Source organism: Myotis lucifugus, unplaced genomic scaffold (genome assembly GCF_000147115.1).
Source record: "Myotis lucifugus unplaced genomic scaffold, Myoluc2.0 scaffold_301, whole genome shotgun sequence".
NCBI lineage: Eukaryota > Metazoa > Chordata > Mammalia > Chiroptera > Vespertilionidae > Myotis > Myotis lucifugus.
In genome coordinates this window covers 968088-987798 of record NW_005871349.1, presented here as the reverse complement: position 1 = coordinate 987798, position 19711 = coordinate 968088, and the positions used below count along the sequence as shown (strand labels likewise).

Here is a 19711-nt window from a genome sequence, read left to right as displayed (position 1 = left end):
ACTCCTAAGCTGGCCTTTGCTAAAAACGTCCTCAATCTGATTGAGGTACGTTCGCTGAGGTCGACCCCTTCCAACTCTCTCATCCACACTTGTCTTGTATACTTGTTTCAGATAGACGAGTGTGGATGGGAGAGTTGGAAGGGGTTGACCTCAGCGAATGTACCTCAAAACAATGTACCTCCCCCACGCTGCCCATCCCGCGGCCCGCCTGCGCTGCATCTCCCTCGCCCGACCGACCGACCAACTGACCGACACCCCCCACTTCTTCTAACGCCACTTCTTCAAAATAGACTCGACCAGGCCAAAAACCGACTTCTGCGCATGGGCCACTAAGTTTCAATTGCACTGTACGTGCGCGCCCGCATGTGGTATTTTGTGGAAGAGCCACAATCAAGGGGCCAAAGAGCCGCATGTGGCTCGCGAGCCGCGGGTTGCCAACCACTGACTTACACCATTAAACTCCAAAAACACTTCATTTTAAAGCAATTTTACAAAGAAATCTTTCCAAAACACATTCCATATTTGACTGCATCTTTAAACAGAATATCCTAGAAATATTTCAATCTTTAATTGCTGGCTCCAAGTCATCAAAATGAACATAAATTGTAGTACTGCGCGAGCATGCAGCAATGTTTTCAAAAACTCTTCAAGTACTCTATATTTTTTCCCTCCAAAATGAAGTGATCCCAGACTAATGTGTTTTTTGTGTCTTTATCATACTATTTTTATTACCTGATATGTTATCAGGTATTAATTATTATTTGTTGTTACTGTGTGCCTGCTTCAAACTGCTCTCTCTCCTTCTTAACATGCTACTTAAAACTCTATTGCTGCCTCAAAGGCAGGTAACCAACTTTGGTCATTCAATAAATATTTGTGTTTAATGTGTGCTAGGCTGTGTAAAATACTGGGGATACAAAGATATATGATACATAGTTGATAGTTGTCCTATAGGAGCTCTGGGTTTGTGGAAGAGGCAGACTTGGAAACAAATTAACAGGCAATTCTGAGTGTTGCTCTAGAAATACAGAGTTTGTACTTCTAACTCAGCCTTGAGCTGGGGTGGGGGACAGAACAAAAAAGCTGCTAAGCAGAGCCCCAAGGATGTGCATTAGAACTATGTAAAATAAGACCTGTGCTCTCCCATTGTAACTCTCTGATGCTCATCTGTATGTGCTATGTACACCCGCCTTTTTGTTCTTAGAGCTTGGTGGTTTGGGGAGTTGAAATGACTGAACTGCTGAGTTCTAGACAAGCCAGGCGTCACCACAGTGAGCTGTAATAAACAATTCTACAGAATGGCTGTAATCAGTATTGTAGAAGAACACTCTCAGTGGTTCTTGTGTTCACACTGGCGCTCCAACGGGCTCCTCACAGCATCAGTCATGCAAAATGTGCTTGGACTTTTCCATCATCTTGACAAGCATTTAGTCACCAACTTCTCATGTACCCCTCCTTTATTGGAAGTTCTTTCGAAAAATATACAGAAGCTTTAGAAGGTTTGCAAGTTGAATGTTGCAACTCATTACCAAATGGGCCAGAATAGAGATAACTACCTAAAAGTGTTCAAAATACTTGTAGCAATCAACTGGTTGAACAGATAATTATTAAATCTCATGACAGCCCTGGCCAGGTAGCTCAGTTGGTTAGAGCATCATCCTGATACACCAAGGGTGCAGATTCAACCCCAGTCAGGGCACATACAAGAATCAACCAATGAATATATAAATAAGTGGAACAACAAATATCTCTCTCTCTTTCTCTCTCTCTCTCTCTCTCTCTCTCTCTCTCTCTCAAATCAATAAAAATAAATGCATGGAAATAACTAAAAGAGGTAAGAATAGTAACAAGAGTAATGGAATAGCCATCCAGTTTCTAAATGTTTTTCAGTAAATGCTCTATATTTACTAATATCAGCTAACCCATTCATTTATCCGAATGTACTTATAAAAAGTACAAGAACTAGAACCTGCAGTTGAAAAATAAAAAGATGAGAATGACCCTCCCCTTGAGAAGGGAAAATAAGATGCCCACACAGTAATGAAGTGAAACAGTAAAAAGTAATTTAAAAGAAAGATAACAATTCCTGACCTTTACCTGTGGTAAATAAATAATAAAAAACATAAAGCACAAATGTACATATGTCGAAATGACAGAACTTTTTTTTATATAAATAAATGGGAGATGGTGATGTAACCAGGAAACGATGTACATCGTGTCCAATGTAACCAGATGACTGTCTGTACTGTCTACAAGAGACCCACCTCAGAACCTGGGACTCACACAGACTGAAAGTGAAGGGATGGGAAAAAAATTTTCAGGCAAATGGAAATGAAAAAAAAAGCTGGGGTAGAAATAATTATATCTGACAAAATAGATATCAAAATGAAGGCCATAACAATGATAAGGAAGGCCACTTCATAATAAAGAGATCAATACAACAAGAGGCTATAACTCTGGTAAACATATATGCACCCAATACAGGAGCATCTATATATAAAAAACTTCTGGAGGATATCAAGGGAGAGATCGACAGCAATACAATCATAGTAGGGGACTTTAATACCCCATTGACATCACTGGATAAATCTTCTGGACAAAAAAATCAATAAGGAAACAGGACTCCTAAATGAAACTCTAAAACAGAAAGAACTTATTGGCATCTTCAGAACATTCCACCCTAAAGCTACAGAATATACTTTCTTCTCAAGTGCACATGGGACATTTTCAAAAATAGACCACATATTGGGCCACAAGCAAAGTCTCCCCAAATTCAAAAAGATTGAAATCATACCAAGCATCTTCTCAGATCACAATGGCATAATATTAGAAATAAACTACAATAAAAACAACCCAAAATACTCAAACACTTGGAAGCTGAATAGCATGTTATTAAATATTGATTAGGTTACCAATGAGATCAAAGAAGAAATTAAAAACATCCTGGAAACTAATGACAATGAAAACACAACAATCCAAAACCTATGGGACACAATGAAAGCAGTCCTGAGAGGGAAGTTTATAACCCTACAGGCTTACCTCAAAAAACAAGAAAAAATGGTAGTAAATCATCTAACTCTACATCTCAAAGAATTAGAAAGAGAGCAACATGAAAAGCCCAGAGTGAGCAGAAGGAAGTAGATAATAAAGATCAGAGCAGGAATAAATGACATAGAGACCAAAAAAACAATACATAATATCAACGAAACCAAGAGCTGGTTCTTTGAAAGGATAAACAAGATTGATGAACCTCTAGCCAGGCTCACAAAGAAGCAAAGAGAGAGGACCCAAATAAACAAAATCAGAAATGATAGAGGCACAATAACAACAGACCCCACAGAAATACAAATGATTGTTAAACAATACTATGGACAACTCTACTCCAAAAAAACTAGACAACCTGGAGGAAATGGACATATTCCTAGAAAAATAGAACATTCCAAAACTCAATCAGGAAGAATCTAAAAATCTCAATAGGCCAATAATTATGGAAGAAATTGAAGCAGTCATCAAAAAGCTTCCAGAAAACAAAAGCCCAGGACCAGACGGCTTCACAGGGGAGTTTTACCAAACATTCAAGGAAGAACTAAAACCTACCCTCCTCAGACTACTACAAAAAATTCAAGAGGAAGGAACACTTCCAAGCTCATTCTATGAAGCCAGCATCACCCTAATACCAAAACCAGGGAAAGACAACACAATGAAAGAGAATTAAAGGCCAATATCCCTCATGAACATAGATGCCAAAATCCTCAACAAAATCTTAGCAAATCGGATCCAGCAGTACATCAGAAACATCATACACCATGACCAAGTAGGATTTATCCCAGGAATGCAAGGATGGTACAATATCCGCAAAGCAATAAACGTGATACATCACATAAACAAATTGAAAGAAAAAAACCACATGGTCATATCAATTGATGCAGAAAAAGCATTCGACAAAATCCAACACCCATTTCTGATAAAAACTCTCAGCAGGGTGGGAATAGAAGGATCATACCTCAACATAATAAAAGCCATATATGACAAACCCACAGCCAACATCATACTCAATGGACAAAAACTAACACCATTTCCCCTAAGAACAGGAACAAGACAGGGATGCCCACTCTCACCACTCCCGTTCGACATAGTACTGCAAGGATTAGCCATTGCAATTAGACAAGAAGAAGAAATAAAAGGCATCCAAATTGGAAAAGAAGAAGTAAAACTGTCCTTATTCGCAGGTGACATGATATTATACATAAAAAACCCTAAACACTCCATCAAAAAAACTATTAGACTTAATAAATGAATTTGGCAATGTAGCAGGATACAAAATTAATGCCAAGAAATCTATGGCATTTCTATACACCAATACTGAACTTACAGAAAGAGAGACTAAAAAAGCAATCCCATTTACCATCGCACCAAAAAAAAATTAAGATACCTAGGAATAAACTTAACTAAAGATGTAAAAGACCTCTACTCAGAAAACTACAGGACGTTGAAAAAAGAGATAGAGGAAGATATAAACAGATGGAAGAGGATACCATGTTCTTGGACTGATAGAATCAACATCATTAAAATGTCCATACTACCCAAAGCAATCTGTAAATTCAACGCACTTCCCATTAAAATACCAACAGCATATTTCACAGATCTAGAACGAACTCTCCAAAAATTCATCTGGAATAAAAAAAGACCCCGAATAGCTGCAGCGATACTGAGAAAGAAGAACAAAGTAGGTGGGATCTCAATACCAGATATAAAGCTGTTTTACAAAGCCACTGTTCTCAAAACAGCTTGGTACTGGCACAAGAACAGACATATAGGTCAATGGAATAGAATAGAGAGCCCAGAAATCGGTCCGAACCAATATGCTCAATTAATATTTGACAAAGTAGGCAAGAACATACAATGGAGTCAAGACCGTCTCTTCAATAAATGGTGTTGGGAAAATTGGACAGATACATGCAAAAAAATGCTAGACCACCAACTTACACCATACATAAAAATAAACTCAAAATGGATAAAGGACTTAAATGTACGACGGGAAACCATACAAATACTAGAGGAATCCAAAGGCAACAAAATCTCAGACATATGCCGAAGCAATTTCTTCACCGATACAGCTCCTAGGGCATTGGAAACTAAAGAGAAAATAAACAAATGGGACTACATCAAAATAAAAAGCTTCTGCACAGCAAAAGAAACCATCAACAAAACAATAAGAAAGCCCACTGCATGGGAGAACATATTTGCCAATGTTATCACCGATAAGGGTTTAATCTCCAACATGTATAGGGAACTCATACAACTTAACAAAAGGAAGATAAACAATCCAACCAAAAAATGGGCAAAGGACCTAAATAGACACTTTTCAAAAGAAGACATTCAGAAAGCCAAGAGACATATGAAAACATGCTCAAAGTCACTAATCATCCGAGAATTGCAAATCAAAACAACAATGAGGTACCATCTCACACCTGTCAGAATGGCTATCATCAACAAATCAACAAACGACAAGTGCTGGAGAGGATGTGGAGAAAAAGGACACTCGTGCACTGCTGGTGGGAATGCAGACTGGTGCAGCCACTGTGGAAGACAGTATGGAGTTTCCTCAAAAAGTTAAAAATAGAACTCCCATTTGACCCAGTGATCCCACTTCTAGGAATAAATCCCAAAAAACCAGAAACACCAATCAGAAAGGATATATGCACCCCTATGTTCATAGCAGCACAATTCACCATAGCTAAGATCTGGAAACAGCCTAAGTGCCCATCAGCAGATGAATGGATTAGAAAACTGTGGTACATCTACACGATGGAATACTACGCTGCTGTAAAAAAGAAGGAACTCTTACCATTTGCGACAGCATGGATGGAACTGGAAAGCATTATGCTAAGTGAAATAAGCCAGTCAACGAAAGAAAAATACCACATGATCTCACTCATTTATGGATAATTAAGACCATTATAAACTGATGAGCAAAAATAGATACAGAGGCAGAGCAACATTGAACAGACTGTCAAACTACAGTGGGAAGGCTGGGGAGGGTTGAGGGATGGGAGGGGAGGTAAGAGATCAACCAAAGGACTTGTATGCATGCATAGGAGCTTAATCAATGGACACAAGACACTGGGGGGCATGGAAGGCTAGGGGAGGGTCAAGGGGAGAAAAAAAAGGAGACATATATAATACTCTTTGTAACACTTTAAGCAATAAAACAATTTATAAATAAATAAATAAATAGGACAAATTTTAAAAAAAGACCAAAGCTCAGTCTCAGTGCTCCCTGGTGGGTTTCAGCCTGCCGGCACTTCTACAAACAGTAAGTATAAGGTTTTAAGTTACTAGCTCCCCCTTTCTTTGTCACAAACTCCCTTTTGCAGTGGCCTACCATGTACCTTACTGCCTGAGCACCTCTTTGGTTTATACCTTGAGCTGACACTCTTCACTTCCTTAATCCATATCAGAAGCTGGGCCAGTTGCAGTGGTTGAATCTCCTATTTCTGGCTCCTGTTCACCTGCATTGCTCTGCCTGGCCAGATCCCAAAAAGTGAAAAATCAAACTCAATGAAAAGGTGGTAATTAAACTTCTGCTTCAAAAACCCAAAAGTTGTCGTCAATGGAATCTCTCAGTGGACCTATGCCACTAATAAGCATGCAGTTTTCTGTTTAGTTTTAAAACCTGAACTCTCTAGCCCTGGTCTGTGTGGCTCAGTTGGTTGGAGTGCCGTCCCATTTGTGGGTTTGATTCCCAGTCACAGCACACACCAGATTGTGGGTTTGATCCCCGGTCAGGGTGCATACTGGAGGGAACTGATGGATGTTTCTCTCTCACATTGATCTTTCTCTCTCTCCTCTCTCCAATTCTCTCTCTCTAAAAATAAAATAAACTTGAACTCTCTCCAATAGGCTTCTTAGAGAAAACCATCAAGAGTGAATACATGCAAAAATAAGAGTTGCTTTAAGGGAAAATTGCCAATAAGTACAAAAGATAATCTGAGAGGACCTGGCATTTCTGAAACCAAAACATCTACTACTAAACCAGAAACAGCCGAAACCGGTTTGGCTCAGTGGATAGAGCGTCGGCCTGCGGACTCAAGGGTCCCAGGTTTGATTCCGGTCAAGGGCATGTACCTGGGTTGCGGGCACATCCCCAGTAGGAGATGTGCAGGAGGCAGCTGATCGATGTTTCTCTCTCATCGATGTTTCTAACTCTCTATCCCTCTCCCTTCCTCTCTGTAAAAAATCAATAAAATATACTTAAAAAATAAAATAAAATAAAAAATAAACCAGAAACACTAACTGAGCAAAGACATAGGTCATTTTTAAACCTAATATACTTCCTTGTTTTTTTCCTTCAATCTAGAATCTTAAGACATTCAGAGATATAATATTACAGAATGACACCAACTGAGGGGAGGGAGAGGGCTGAGGATGACTTTAATAAAAGGCCTTAGTGTGAAAAACAAAACATACTTTGGAACATGCTGCTTTATCTCTAAATAAAAGCCTGGTGCATGGATTCGTGCACCGGTGGGGTCCCTCAGCCTGGCCTGCAGTGATAGGGCTGAAACCAGCTCTCCGACATCCCCCGAGGGGTCCCGGATTGCGAGAGGGCACAGGCCAGGCCAAGGGACCCCCACCAGTGCACGACTGGAGCTGGCGACGGACCGCAAGAGGGCTCCCGGGCGTGTCTGGCCCATCTCGCCCAGTCCCAATTGGGGCTGATCAGGACCAGCCCGCCAGGGAGGGGTCATGAGAGGTTGGCCAGCCAGAGAGGGACCGCAGGAGGGCTCCAGGGCATGTCCAGTCCTTCTCGTCCAGTGCCAATCGGCCAGACCCCAGCAGCAAGCTAACCTACCAGTCGGAGCATCTGCCCCCCCAGTGGTCAGTGCACGTCATAGTGACTGTTTGAACGGTGGGACACTTAGCATATTAGGCTTTTATTATATATGATAGTTCAGCCCCTCATTTCATGGATGAGAAAAGGAGCCTGAAGATGTTAAGCAATTTGTCCAATATCACAAGGTAATAGTGAGCCAGGTCTAAAAACTCAGACTGCTAGACTTTCAGGCTGACCTTTTTCCATAACACTAAGTGTAAACACCTGAAATAAGCTAGCAACTATAAAAATTCTACCACCACATGCTCTGAAAATACCTGGTATCTATTAGGTGCCTCCAAGTAAAGGACTATTAGGTAAAAAAAATGTCCCCCAAAGTCACACTATGTCCAGGATTTTCCAAACCAGGTTGCAAATAACATCAGGAAGCCCCAATTTAAACAGGCCATACTGCTGCGGCAGCGGGGTTCAGGATCTGAAGGAGTGGCCGACACACAAATGAAAATGCTATACAAGAAATATGAATTTAGAAGGCATTGGGGGCCAGGTGGAGCCTCTTTCTTGAAAAGACACACCGAGTTCTCGCCTAGTCTGCTTTTTATTTACTTGAATACACATTTTCCCTTTAGCAATGCATACAGGCAGATCAAAGGTAAAGTTTGGTAAACAATGTAAAGATTATCGGGTTGGGAAATCACCTCAAGCCATTGCGCCCTCAGCAGGGCAGTTTTATGCTGATTTTCAGCCCTGCCGAATATCAAAGTCCATTGGCCTTCCAATGTTTCTTTTTGCACTTTTATGCTAACTGCTGTTTGCTTTAGCCTCCGGCACCATACTGTTACTATAGACAATCAGGGAGTGTTTCGGAGTCTCTCCCATTGGCCAAGATGGCACAGGGGGGAGGTTCTTAGAGTGATCATCGAAAAAACTAGAAATATGAGTAGACAGTTCCTGAACATGGCAAAAGCTAGAAAGAGGAATGGACAGGGCCCCAGTACACCAAAATCTAGAAAGATAATTTGATAGAAAAAAAAATCCTTTCCTCCCTATTCCTCTCAGAACCATAGGCATGAACAGGAAAGGGGGATGGTCGTTGAGATCAGAGTCCACCATTCTCCCAGGTTGCAGCACCTGAATAAACCTCTTTCTTTTTGTACCAGCACCTGTCTCACCAGTTTGGCTTTCACTGAGGCAGGCAAGAGAATCTGCGTGGTCAGTTACAATACTTTCCTGAAGCATCAATTTTACTTCATTAAATGATAATTAAATATTTTTATATTTAAATAATCATGAATATATTGCAAGGCAGGATGCAAAGTTAACCTAATTTAAAAGGACTTCAAGGGGATCCTGTTTCAGCATCCTATGCCATTCTGTTTCTAAAACATCCAGCAAGAAAGTATGAGAAGCATGACCCAAAGGGAACAGCCTGAAAGCTGGGACACAGCTCAGGAGGTGCACACTGGTAACCCTTGAACCAAACTGTACTTCCAATGTGCACTGGGAAGGTTCGTGTAAACTCTGATGCCCTTAAATACCTGTGTTTTTCACTGAAGAATCCATAAAGGAACAAGTTAAGACAGTCTTCTAGTAATTATAATCAATCAAAAGGATGCAAAAGGAAGCAATATTGTCTATTGCTAAACATAAAGTTTAGAATCTGAAATGGGCAAGTTCACAGAAGAGAAGGGTTGAATTACATATCAAGCTCTTATTCAGAAGGTCCATTGCAGGATGGCATTTAAATTTTAGTAGTGCCCTAACCCAGTGGTCAGCAAACTGTGGCTCGGCAAACTGCGGCTCACGAGCCACACACACGCGCTCTTTGGCCCCTTCAGTGTGGCTTCTGCGCATGGGCCACGAAGTTTAATTTTTAAACTTAAGCTATATCGCACTGTATGTGTGCGCCCGTAGGGTACTCTAAGGCTAGAAGAGCCACACTGAAGGGGCCCAAGAGCCGCATGCGGCTCTTTGGTCCCCTTCAGTGTGGCTCTTCCTAAGCCTTAGGAGTACCCTAATTAAGTTAATAATGTACCTACCTATATAGTTTAAGTTTAAAAAATTTGGCTCTCAAAAGAGATTTCAATCGTTGTACTGTTGATATTTGGCTCTGTTGACTAATGAGTTTGCCGACCACTGCCCTAACCGGTTTGGTTCAGTGGATAGAGCATCGGCATGCGGACTAAAAGGTCCCAGGTTCGATTCCAGTCATGGGCATGTACCTGGGTTGCAGGCACATCCCCAGTAGGAGGTGTGCAGGAGGCAGCTGATCGATGTTTCTGTCTCATCGATGTTTCTAACTCTCTATCCCTCTCCCTTCCTCTCTGTAAAAAATCAATAAAATATATTTAAAAAAATTTTAGTAGTTACTTTCCTCTTCCTGCAAATTCTAAATCCATGAAACTTAAAATACATGCCTATTCATTTTTGCAATGTACTTATTAAAATTCAATTATATCTAATCACACTGTAAGAGTGAAAATGAAAAATATGTTCCCTTTATTCTAAAAATTATCCAAAAAGGGGAGGCACAACCTTTGAAAACTACTGCAGAGGCAGAAAGGATAAACTATTTTTCTTTTGGATCTCTAAGTTTTAAGCTTTCATCCGCATGCTATTGCCAACATTCTAAGCTTTAGATATTAATAGCAGATTTTCAAACATAAAATACAAGTATATAGTGATAATTTTCTTGCCTTTACTTTAGCTGTGCCCAAGCAGCTGGCTTGAAGCAGCTGGCAACCCGAGAATGAAATGCAGCAGAGTGAAGCCAAGTACCTCCTTGACTAGCATCACGTGCCAGGGCAAGGCCAGCTGCAGTTCCACTTGGTGTTTCCTTTTAACTAACTCAAAAGATCCCTTCTCAGAATCTGCATCAGTATGTTAATCCTGGCACTGGGTTCCGAGTATTCATTCTTCCCCCAGCTGCTCTCTGCTTTACATCCCCTAAAAGCGTAGTTCCCCACACCAAAATGAAAGGCAAAATGGCACATTAGTTAAAGAAACAGAGAATGAGCACCACATAAGGTGAGAGGCATGTGTCATGAATGTGAATGTAACCCAAGCAATTATAATCATTACAAGAGAGTCGGCACACACTAGTTACTAACTGCACAGGAGAGGCTGTAGCTAACCTTGGGGAAGCTCTGCTTGAGTCACTCAGGGAGGCCTTCATTTTTCTAACTGAGCAACAACTCTGGATTCCCAGCTCCCCAAGACAGCCAATTCTTTTCAGGAGCATTGCTAAATCCTCAAAATAAATTTTAATTTGCAGTATTTATAGATACATGACATACTACAGATGGGTGGTAGTAAAGTAGAAAAAATATAGGATTAAACAGTTTCTAAAACCTAGCCGGTTTGGCTCAGTGGATAGAGCATCGGCCTGCAGACCGAAAGGTCCCAGGTCCGATTCCGGTCAAGGGCATATTCTTTGGTAGCAGGCTCCTCCCCGGCCAGGGCCCTGATCAGGCCTCGTGCAGGAGGCAACCAACTGATGTGTTTCTCTCACATTAATATTTCTTTCTGTCTTTCCCTCTCTCTCTTCCACTCTCTCTAAAAATCAATGGAAAAATATCGAGTGAGGATTTTTAAAAAAAACACCAGTTTGTGAGAAAGTTGAAATCATTTTTAGCATCTGCTGGTTAATTTATAAATGATCTACTCTAACAATGTTTCAGTAAATCGGATAAAGTAATAATAGTAATAAAACAATTCAGTACTGGATCAGAGCCAACACCACTCTGAAGCACAGAAGAAAACTCTTTTTATAAAAGAAAAGAACAGTGAAAAAAGGAAGAAAGAAATTAGGTATTCATTACGCTTAAAATGTACATTTATGGTGGAAATAGTAATTTATTTAAATGAAACAAGTGTCCTAAACTATGAACCCTACAATAATATATGATATTGTCTTTCACTTTTATCTGTACAGCATAAATGAGAATATACCAAAGAGGCCTAAACTATCAGATTTGCTAAATGTTTCCATACAGATTTTAAAACAAACAAAACACAAATACTAATTTGTGAGCATTAAATTTAAAATAAAGTAGCTTTACCAGCTTCAAGAAAATAGTGCATAAGCTGTATCCCAGATCAGTCAACACCAAGTCAATACATATCTGTTGGATGCTGAATGAAATGTCAACTATATAGAATTTAAGGAAATTTAAAATAATTTATTGGAACCTCCTTGCTAATACAGTTGAGGGAAAACCACGGACAGATAATACCTGAATTATTTGTTATGGGTCTGACAAAGAGTCTCTCTTCGACTAGACTTTAATCGGGGTCCTCTCAATCCTCTTTCCAACTGGGCCTTGACTTTTAGACTTGCCTGTCTGCCTTGCATTGCCCAGTTTTTAGCAAAAATCTTATTAAGTAGGTTTAGTCAGAATCCCCCACCGTTAATATTTAATCACCTTCACTATCTGACCAAGTGATAGCTGATCACCCTGGCTTGCCTTCAGCAAGAATCCTGTTAGGGCCCAGCTGGTGTGGCTCAATAGGTTGAGGGTCATCCCATATACCAAGAGGTCACTGGTTCGATTCCCAGTAAGGGCACATGCCTGGGTTGCTGGCTCAATCCCCAGTAGGGGGCACGCAGGAGGCAGCCAATCAATGTTTATCTCTCATCATTCATGTTTCTATTTCTCCTTCTCCTTTCCTCTCTCTCTAAAAAAAAAAAAAAAAAATCAATAAAAACTTATTCAAAAAATAAAAGAATCCTGTTAGATCAGTATAGCAAAGAACTGTCCTACCTTCTTAGTAATTTTCCATCTACTGATTCCCTGCCCCCTAGTCCCATCCTGCTCCTTGGCTATAAATCCCCACTTTTCCTTGTTGTACTGGAATTCAGCCCAGTTTCATACTGAGGTCTCTTTCTCCCTATGACAATAATCCTGAATAAAATCAGTTTTCACTGCTCTTAACTACTGTCAAGCTCTGGATTTCCATGACAGGTCTTAGTGATTGTGCCACTCTGGAAGACAGTTTGGGATTTTTTTCCAAATGTTAAACATACAGTTACCACAAGATTCCCATGAGAATTGAAAACATATGTACTCGCAAAAACTTGTATACAAATGCTCATGGTAGTACTATTCATACGACTAGAAAGTACAAACAACCCAAATCCCCATCAAATGATTAATGAATAATTAAATGTGGTATATCCATACATAGAATTCCATTCAGCAACAGAGTACTGGAGCACTGATGCAAGCCCCAATATGGATGGACCTTGAAAACATTGTGCAAAACTAAAGAAGCCAGCCACAAAAGGCATATGTTGTATAATTTCATTTATATGAAAATTCCAGAATAAAAATCCACAGAGACAGAAAGTGGACTGGTGGTTTCCAAAGGACAGGGGGAGGGGGAAACGGAAAGTGCCTGCTAATGGGTAGGAGTTTCGTTGGGGGTGATACAATCACTCTAAAATTAGATAGTGATAATATTGCACACCTCTAAAAACCACTGAATTGTATACTTTAATGGGGCAGATTTTACTGTATGTGAGTTATATTTCAGTAAAATTCTAAAAATAAAATAAAAAGTCATTTGACCCAAACCCAGCAGGCGCCACATGCTGGAACTGTGGTTCTGTTGCCCTACCTCGGCAGGTCTCTCATGGCAGTTCCTGCCCCAACCACACTATTCATATCAACAACCTCAATGAGAAAATCAGTAAGTCTCTGTGCCGTCTTCTCCCCATCTGGCCAGGTCCTGGATACCCAGGCTTTTGTCGTGACAAGGTCACAGCACCACCAATGCCCCGCTCCATGCAGGGTTTCCCCTTCTACGACAAGCACATGTGCATCCAGTACACCAAGGCCAACTCGGATATCACTGCCCAGATGAAGGGCACCTTTGTGGAGTGAGACCATACACAGAAGAGGAATCCCAAGAGCCAGGAGCCTTGGCTGCAGTTGCCCCCACAGTGGGGGCAGCCCCAGGGCCTGTCCCGGGCATGCCACCAATGACTCAGGAGCCCCACATCATGCACCACATGCAGGGTCAGCCTCCCTACATGCCACCCCTGGCATGATCTCACCTCCAGGCCTCGCACCCAGCCAGATCCCACTGGAGGCCATACCCACACAGCAGTTTATGCCGGGCCAGATGCCACCTGCCAAGCCTCTTTCAGAAAACCCACCAAAGCACATTCTTTACAACCTACCTGAGAAAATGAGTTCATGCTGTCCATGCTTTTAACCCTGTTCCCTGGCTTCAAGGAGGTCTGCCTAGTCCCAGGGCGGTGCAATGCCACCTTCGTGGAGTTTGATGATGAGGCACAGGCAGAGGCTGCCCATGATACCCAGAACAACTCCATGAAGATCTCCTTCGCCAAGGAGTAGTGCCTTTTCCCCATGCCTGCCCCTGTCCTGTTTGGTGCTCAGCTCCCTGAAGGTAAGTCCCCTTCAGGAACCTTCTTGGAGCACTGTACCCAAAGATTGGCCCCAGACATTGCCCATTGCCCCTATAGTGGTTAGGCTGGAATTAAAGTGTTGTGGGGTTTTTTGATGTTTAATTTTTTTAAGCCATTTGTTCAACATGTATTTCTTGAAGACTTAATACTCGTACTACATATATACTAGGCACTAGGAATAAAACAATACATAGATATGGCTCCTGCCTTCCCAGGGTTTATAGTCTTGTGCAGGAAGCCTGGGTTTACTAGTAAATCCTGGTTCACAATTTACTGTTATCTGGGAAAGTATCTTCTTCCTAGTCTATAAACAGGGTTAAAGGCAATACTCAGTGACCGGCACATTGAAACGGAACCCAAATTGTTAGTTATTATTATTATCTATAATAATAAAAGCATAATATGCTAATTAGACTGGACAGCTGAACAACCTTCCGGACAAAGCCGCGGCAATGGGGGCCGAGGCAGAGGCAGTTAGGTGTGATCAGGCAGGCAAGCAAGCAGTTAGGGACAATCAGGCAGGCAGACAGAATGGTTAGGGGCAATCAGACAGGCAGGCAGAGTGGTTAGGGGAGATCAGGCAGGCAGGTGAGTGGTTAGGGGCAATCAGGCAGTCAGGTAAGCAGTTAGAGGTGATCAGGCAGGCAGGCAGTTAGGGGTGATCAGGCAGGCATGCAGAGTGGTTAGAGGTGATCAGGAAGGCAGGCGAGTGGTTAGGGGCGATCAGACAGGCAGGCAGAGGTGTTGGGGCGATCAGGCAGGCAGGCAGGAGAGCAGTTAGGAGCCAGTGGTCCCAGATTGCAAGAGGCATGTCCGACTGCCAGTTTAGGCCCCATCCTGCTGCGGGATTGGGCCTAAACTGGCAGTTGGACATCCCCCAAGGTGTCCCGGATTGCAAGAGGGTGCAGGCCGGGCTGAAGGACCCCTCCCGCCATGCACAATTTTCGTGCACCAGGCCTCTAGTTATCCTATATAATAAAAGGCTAATATGCAAGCGTCCCCACGGGCAGGAGTTTGACTGACTGGGAGTTAAATGTGCACTGACCACCAGGGGGCAGCGCAGAATATGGTGGGCATTGGTGATGCAGTGCTGGCAGTGGGTGGCAGTGGAGGACCTACCAGCCCCGACGGCCCCGATGAGAGTGGGACTGTGGTGGGATGGTGGAGCAGGTGAGTGGGCAGCACCAGGCCAAGGCGGGTGAGAGCGAGGGCCCCGGTCACACCCCAGACGGCAACTGGCGGCAGGGGGCAGGTCTGGTGAGTGGGTGGCACCAGGCCAAGGCCGGTGTGAGTGGGGGCCCCGATCGCTACACCGGTCGCCCCACAGATGGCGACTGGCAGGGGGGTGGAGCTGGTGAGCAGGCGGCCCAAGCCAAAGCGGGTGCGAGTGGGGGCCCCGATCGCCCTGCCAGTTGCACCACAGATGGCAATCGGCAGTGGCAATGGGGGGCGGGGCCGGCAGGCAGTGCAAGGCCAAGGTGGGTGTGAGCGCCCCACTGATCGCCCCACTGGTCACCCCACAGATGGTCCCTGATTGCTGGCCAGGCCTAGGAACCCTGCCTGTGCAGGAATTTCGTGCACCAGCCTCTAGTGTAAATATAAAGGAGAAAGAATGCTAGGAGAAAAGAATATAAGTAAAACAGGAGAGCTTAGATTTAAAGTATCTCTTCAGGAAATTACATTTGGGCTGAAACCTGAAAGATGATCAGTTGAAGATAGTCCGAAAGAACTTAAGAACTGCAGACAAAGGAAAGTGCAAATGCTAAGGTCTTGAGGCAAGCATGGATATGAGGGGTTCCAGGAACCATGTACGGTCAGAGGACACTAGACCAGCAAGGGAAAGATCAGCAGGAGCTAGAATGTGCTTGGTTTTGTAGACCAAAATAAGTATTCCAAATTTCATTCTTAGTACAATAGAAAATCACTGAAGGCTTTTAAGCAGGGAAGGCTATGATCCAAATATATTTCAAAAAGATCACTGGCTGCTGTGAGGGGGAAGAATATGCAGTCAGAGGCTACCAGGGGAAAGATAATGGTGACCTGGATTACACTCCCTTCCTTTCTGTTCCACATACCCAACCTGCACTGGAGAGAACAAAGAATGAAGGGTGAACACACTGTAAAAGAAAATGCACCAGGACCATACTTGAATCAAAAAGCCCTCAAATTCCCAGTTCTACTCTGAACCAACTATGGAATCTTGGCAATTACTTCCTCCTTGAGCTTCAGTTCCTTATCAGTATAACTAGAGGCCTGGTGCACAAATTCACGCATGGGTGGGGTCCTGAGGAGGGGCCGAGGGGGGGGGTGCGGAACACAATTGACCCTCTGGGCAGGTGGTGGGACACCTTGGCTGGTCCAGGAACCTTATCCGTCCCGCTGACATTCACGCTGGTTGTCGGGAGCCACCTGGCAACTGCTTTTATATTGTTTCTTCCTTGTAAAGCATCTAGGGAAGAGACCAACTTCCAGGAGGCTGGCAGCGCTGTGGGTATCGTCCCAGCAGTGCTGGTCCATTGGTGTCTGTTGGTGTCTGGCCTGTTCTCCTGTGTTGAGCATCTGCCCCCTGGTGGTCAGTGTGTGTAATAGCAACTGGTCGTTCCGGTCGTTCTGTCGCTTAGGCTTTTACTAGTATGTATGTATATGTGTGTGCATATATATAAATATATATACATACACACACACACACACACACACACACACACACACACACACGTACACGAGAGGCCCAGTGCACGAAATCTGTGCACAGGGAGGAGGGGTCCCTCATCCTGGCCTGCACCCTCTCCAATCCAGGACCGCTGGCTCCTAACCACTCACCTGCATGACTGCCTGATAGCCCCTAACTGCCCTCCCCTGCCAGCTTGATCGCCCCTAACTGCCTTCCCCTGCTGGCCTGATCGCCCCTAACTACCCTCCCCTAACGGCCTGAACGCCCCTAACCGCCTCTGCCTCGGCCCCTGCCACCGTGGCTTTGTCCAGAAGGAAGGCAGGATGACCGGAAGATGTCTAGCCGACCCGGTCTAATTAGCATAGTACCCTTTTATTAGTATAGACTAGAGGACCAATGTATGAAATTTATGCAAGGGGCTTGGCCCTCGCAGCCCCAGCTGCCTCAGCCGGCCCTTGCAGCCCTGGCCAGCCCTCGCAGCCTCGGCTGGCCCTCGCAGCCCCTCACAGCCCCGGCTTCGTCCAGATGGTCATCCAGAATGTCGTCCAGATGGTTGTTCTGCTGTTCGGTCTAATTAGCATATTAGCTCTTTGTTATATAGGATATATAGATTAGAATAAGAGCTCTACCCTACAGGGTTACTCTAAGGCAGTGATGGCGAACCTTTTGAGCTCAGCATGCCAGCATTTTGAAAAACCCTAACTTAACTCTGGTGCCGTGTCACATATAGAAATTTTTTGATATTTGCAACCATAGTAAAACAAAGACTTACATTTTTTATATGTATTTTATATATTTAAATGCCATTTAACAAAGAAAAATCAACCAAAAAAAATGAGTTTGCGTGTCACCTCTGACACGCATGTCATAGGTTCGCCATCACTGCTCTAGGGCTTAACTGACTATGTGAAAATGCCATGCTGTGGGCTCTATAAGTGATTCACCCAAAACAAAGTAGATACATCCAATTAAAGAGATACACCCAATTTAGAAAATACACCCAAAACAAAAACAAAATACATGATTAGTTTTGTTCCTCTTTAGGGCGAGTTGTTTTGTGTTGTTTTAATGAACATGTGTTAAGCTTGTTAAATATACTCCAGCATATACAGAGCACAGCATAATCCATCTACTTCTGTTCCATGGCACTTTACTTGCTGGGAAGCCTTCACCGTTGTTGCAGATAAAATAACATTTGCTCTCCAGAGGCCCATCTCTGGGGAGCAAATGTTATTTAAAAAAAGCTTTTTGCTAAAGAAGCCCAGGGCAGGGAATGTGATGGCCTGCAGAAAAGCGGTGAACATTTTGCTATACAACAGGTTTATGAAGCAAATAACATGAGGCTTTATTTTAGGAGATATTCTGGCAAAGTTCATGGCAAAATTATCCTTTTTATATGTTTAAAAACTTCTGCTGAGATTTATAAATTATATTCAAATTCCACCTGAAAAAACACAACACCTTGGTCTTGCTGAAGGTGAAGACATCCTGTACACATGGGACTCAGCGCTTTTCTGAAGCATATTTGTAGTAAGTTAATTAAATGGTTGTGAAAAAAGCAAATTCTTCTGAGACTTTTCTGGAAGCCCCTGACAGCAGCCCATAGAGAAGTTGTCTTTTAATTACCTTGATATTTCATTAATGTTTTTGCTGACTTTTTATATATAATTACATCACACTTCTTAAAATTTTCTAAGAAAGCATTAACTAAAGGAAAAGTAGAGGAATATGTGTTTATTTACCAGTACAATGAGTCAGATAATGAAGAAGAAAAAAGACCTTCCCCACGTATATTGTGGCATAAATATTTATCCTCAACAGGAAAAGATTTTGTTTTACAGCCTAATAAAATACCATATTAAAAGTCAAAGATAGGAAATAAAAAAATCTTTAAATCAATGTCATATTATGTCATTATAGCTATATTAATTATTGAATAAATATGAGGAAATCTAATTATTTCCCTGAAATGTTCTGAAAATTATTGTACTTCAAATCTTATATAGACAGTGATACAAACTAATGTAAATAATACCTGTTGGAAATTGCTATAAATGGCACACATTGGCATAAATTAATGTCCCCTGAAAGCAGTATTTAGAATTATTTTATACAAAGACAAACATAAAATTCTTCCTCCACTGCCTAAGTGAAGGAAATGCAATGAATAAAAACAAAACTTTACCATTCTGAAAACCTTTTATCTTTGTACTGGGTTTAAAGCAAAAACAAGAAGAATCAGAACTGTATTTTATCATTTATATAAATCATTAGAATATTATAAAAAGAACCTATCACAGACCCTATCACCCAGATTTTCTTTCTGTTTAGGACTGCAAAAGAGCAAAAGAGAACTGAGTGACATGGGGGGGGGGGGGGACAACTGAAAAGCAAACAAACAAACAAAAAAACATTCGAGATTCTATTTTCAGTTCTTTTTTATTGTAATTTTTTCCACGTACATGATAATGCACCTATTACAGTTTGCTTAAAAATCAGTACTTTAAAATATCATTAGATATAGAATAAGAAAGTCTCAGCAAAAGTCAAAACCAAGGGATTTCTTAATTTTCTCTTTTCTTCCTCTTGAAAGATGTACAAAACTAAAAGAAAGTTCCCATTTTGTGTTCCACTCTATCTGCCTATTTGGGGGATTATGGCACCAATAATTCAGAAGTGACAGAACTAACCCATTATTTTTGGCACAAAACATAACAGGTTGGTCACAAGAAGTGCTGGCCAAGCTCAGGATACACTATTTCTTCTTTTG

General features: G+C 42.1%; 1 protein-coding gene and 1 pseudogene across 3 annotated transcripts in view; one reads left to right on the top strand and one right to left on the bottom strand.

Annotated features, from left to right (window-relative positions):
- The window catches only part of ST7 (suppression of tumorigenicity 7), a 246223-nt gene that overhangs the window by 185806 nt on the left and 40706 nt on the right, over nt 1–19711 (bottom strand). The gene's annotated exons all lie outside the window — the stretch shown is intronic.
- On the top strand, nt 13612–14199 carry LOC102417757 (annotated as a pseudogene).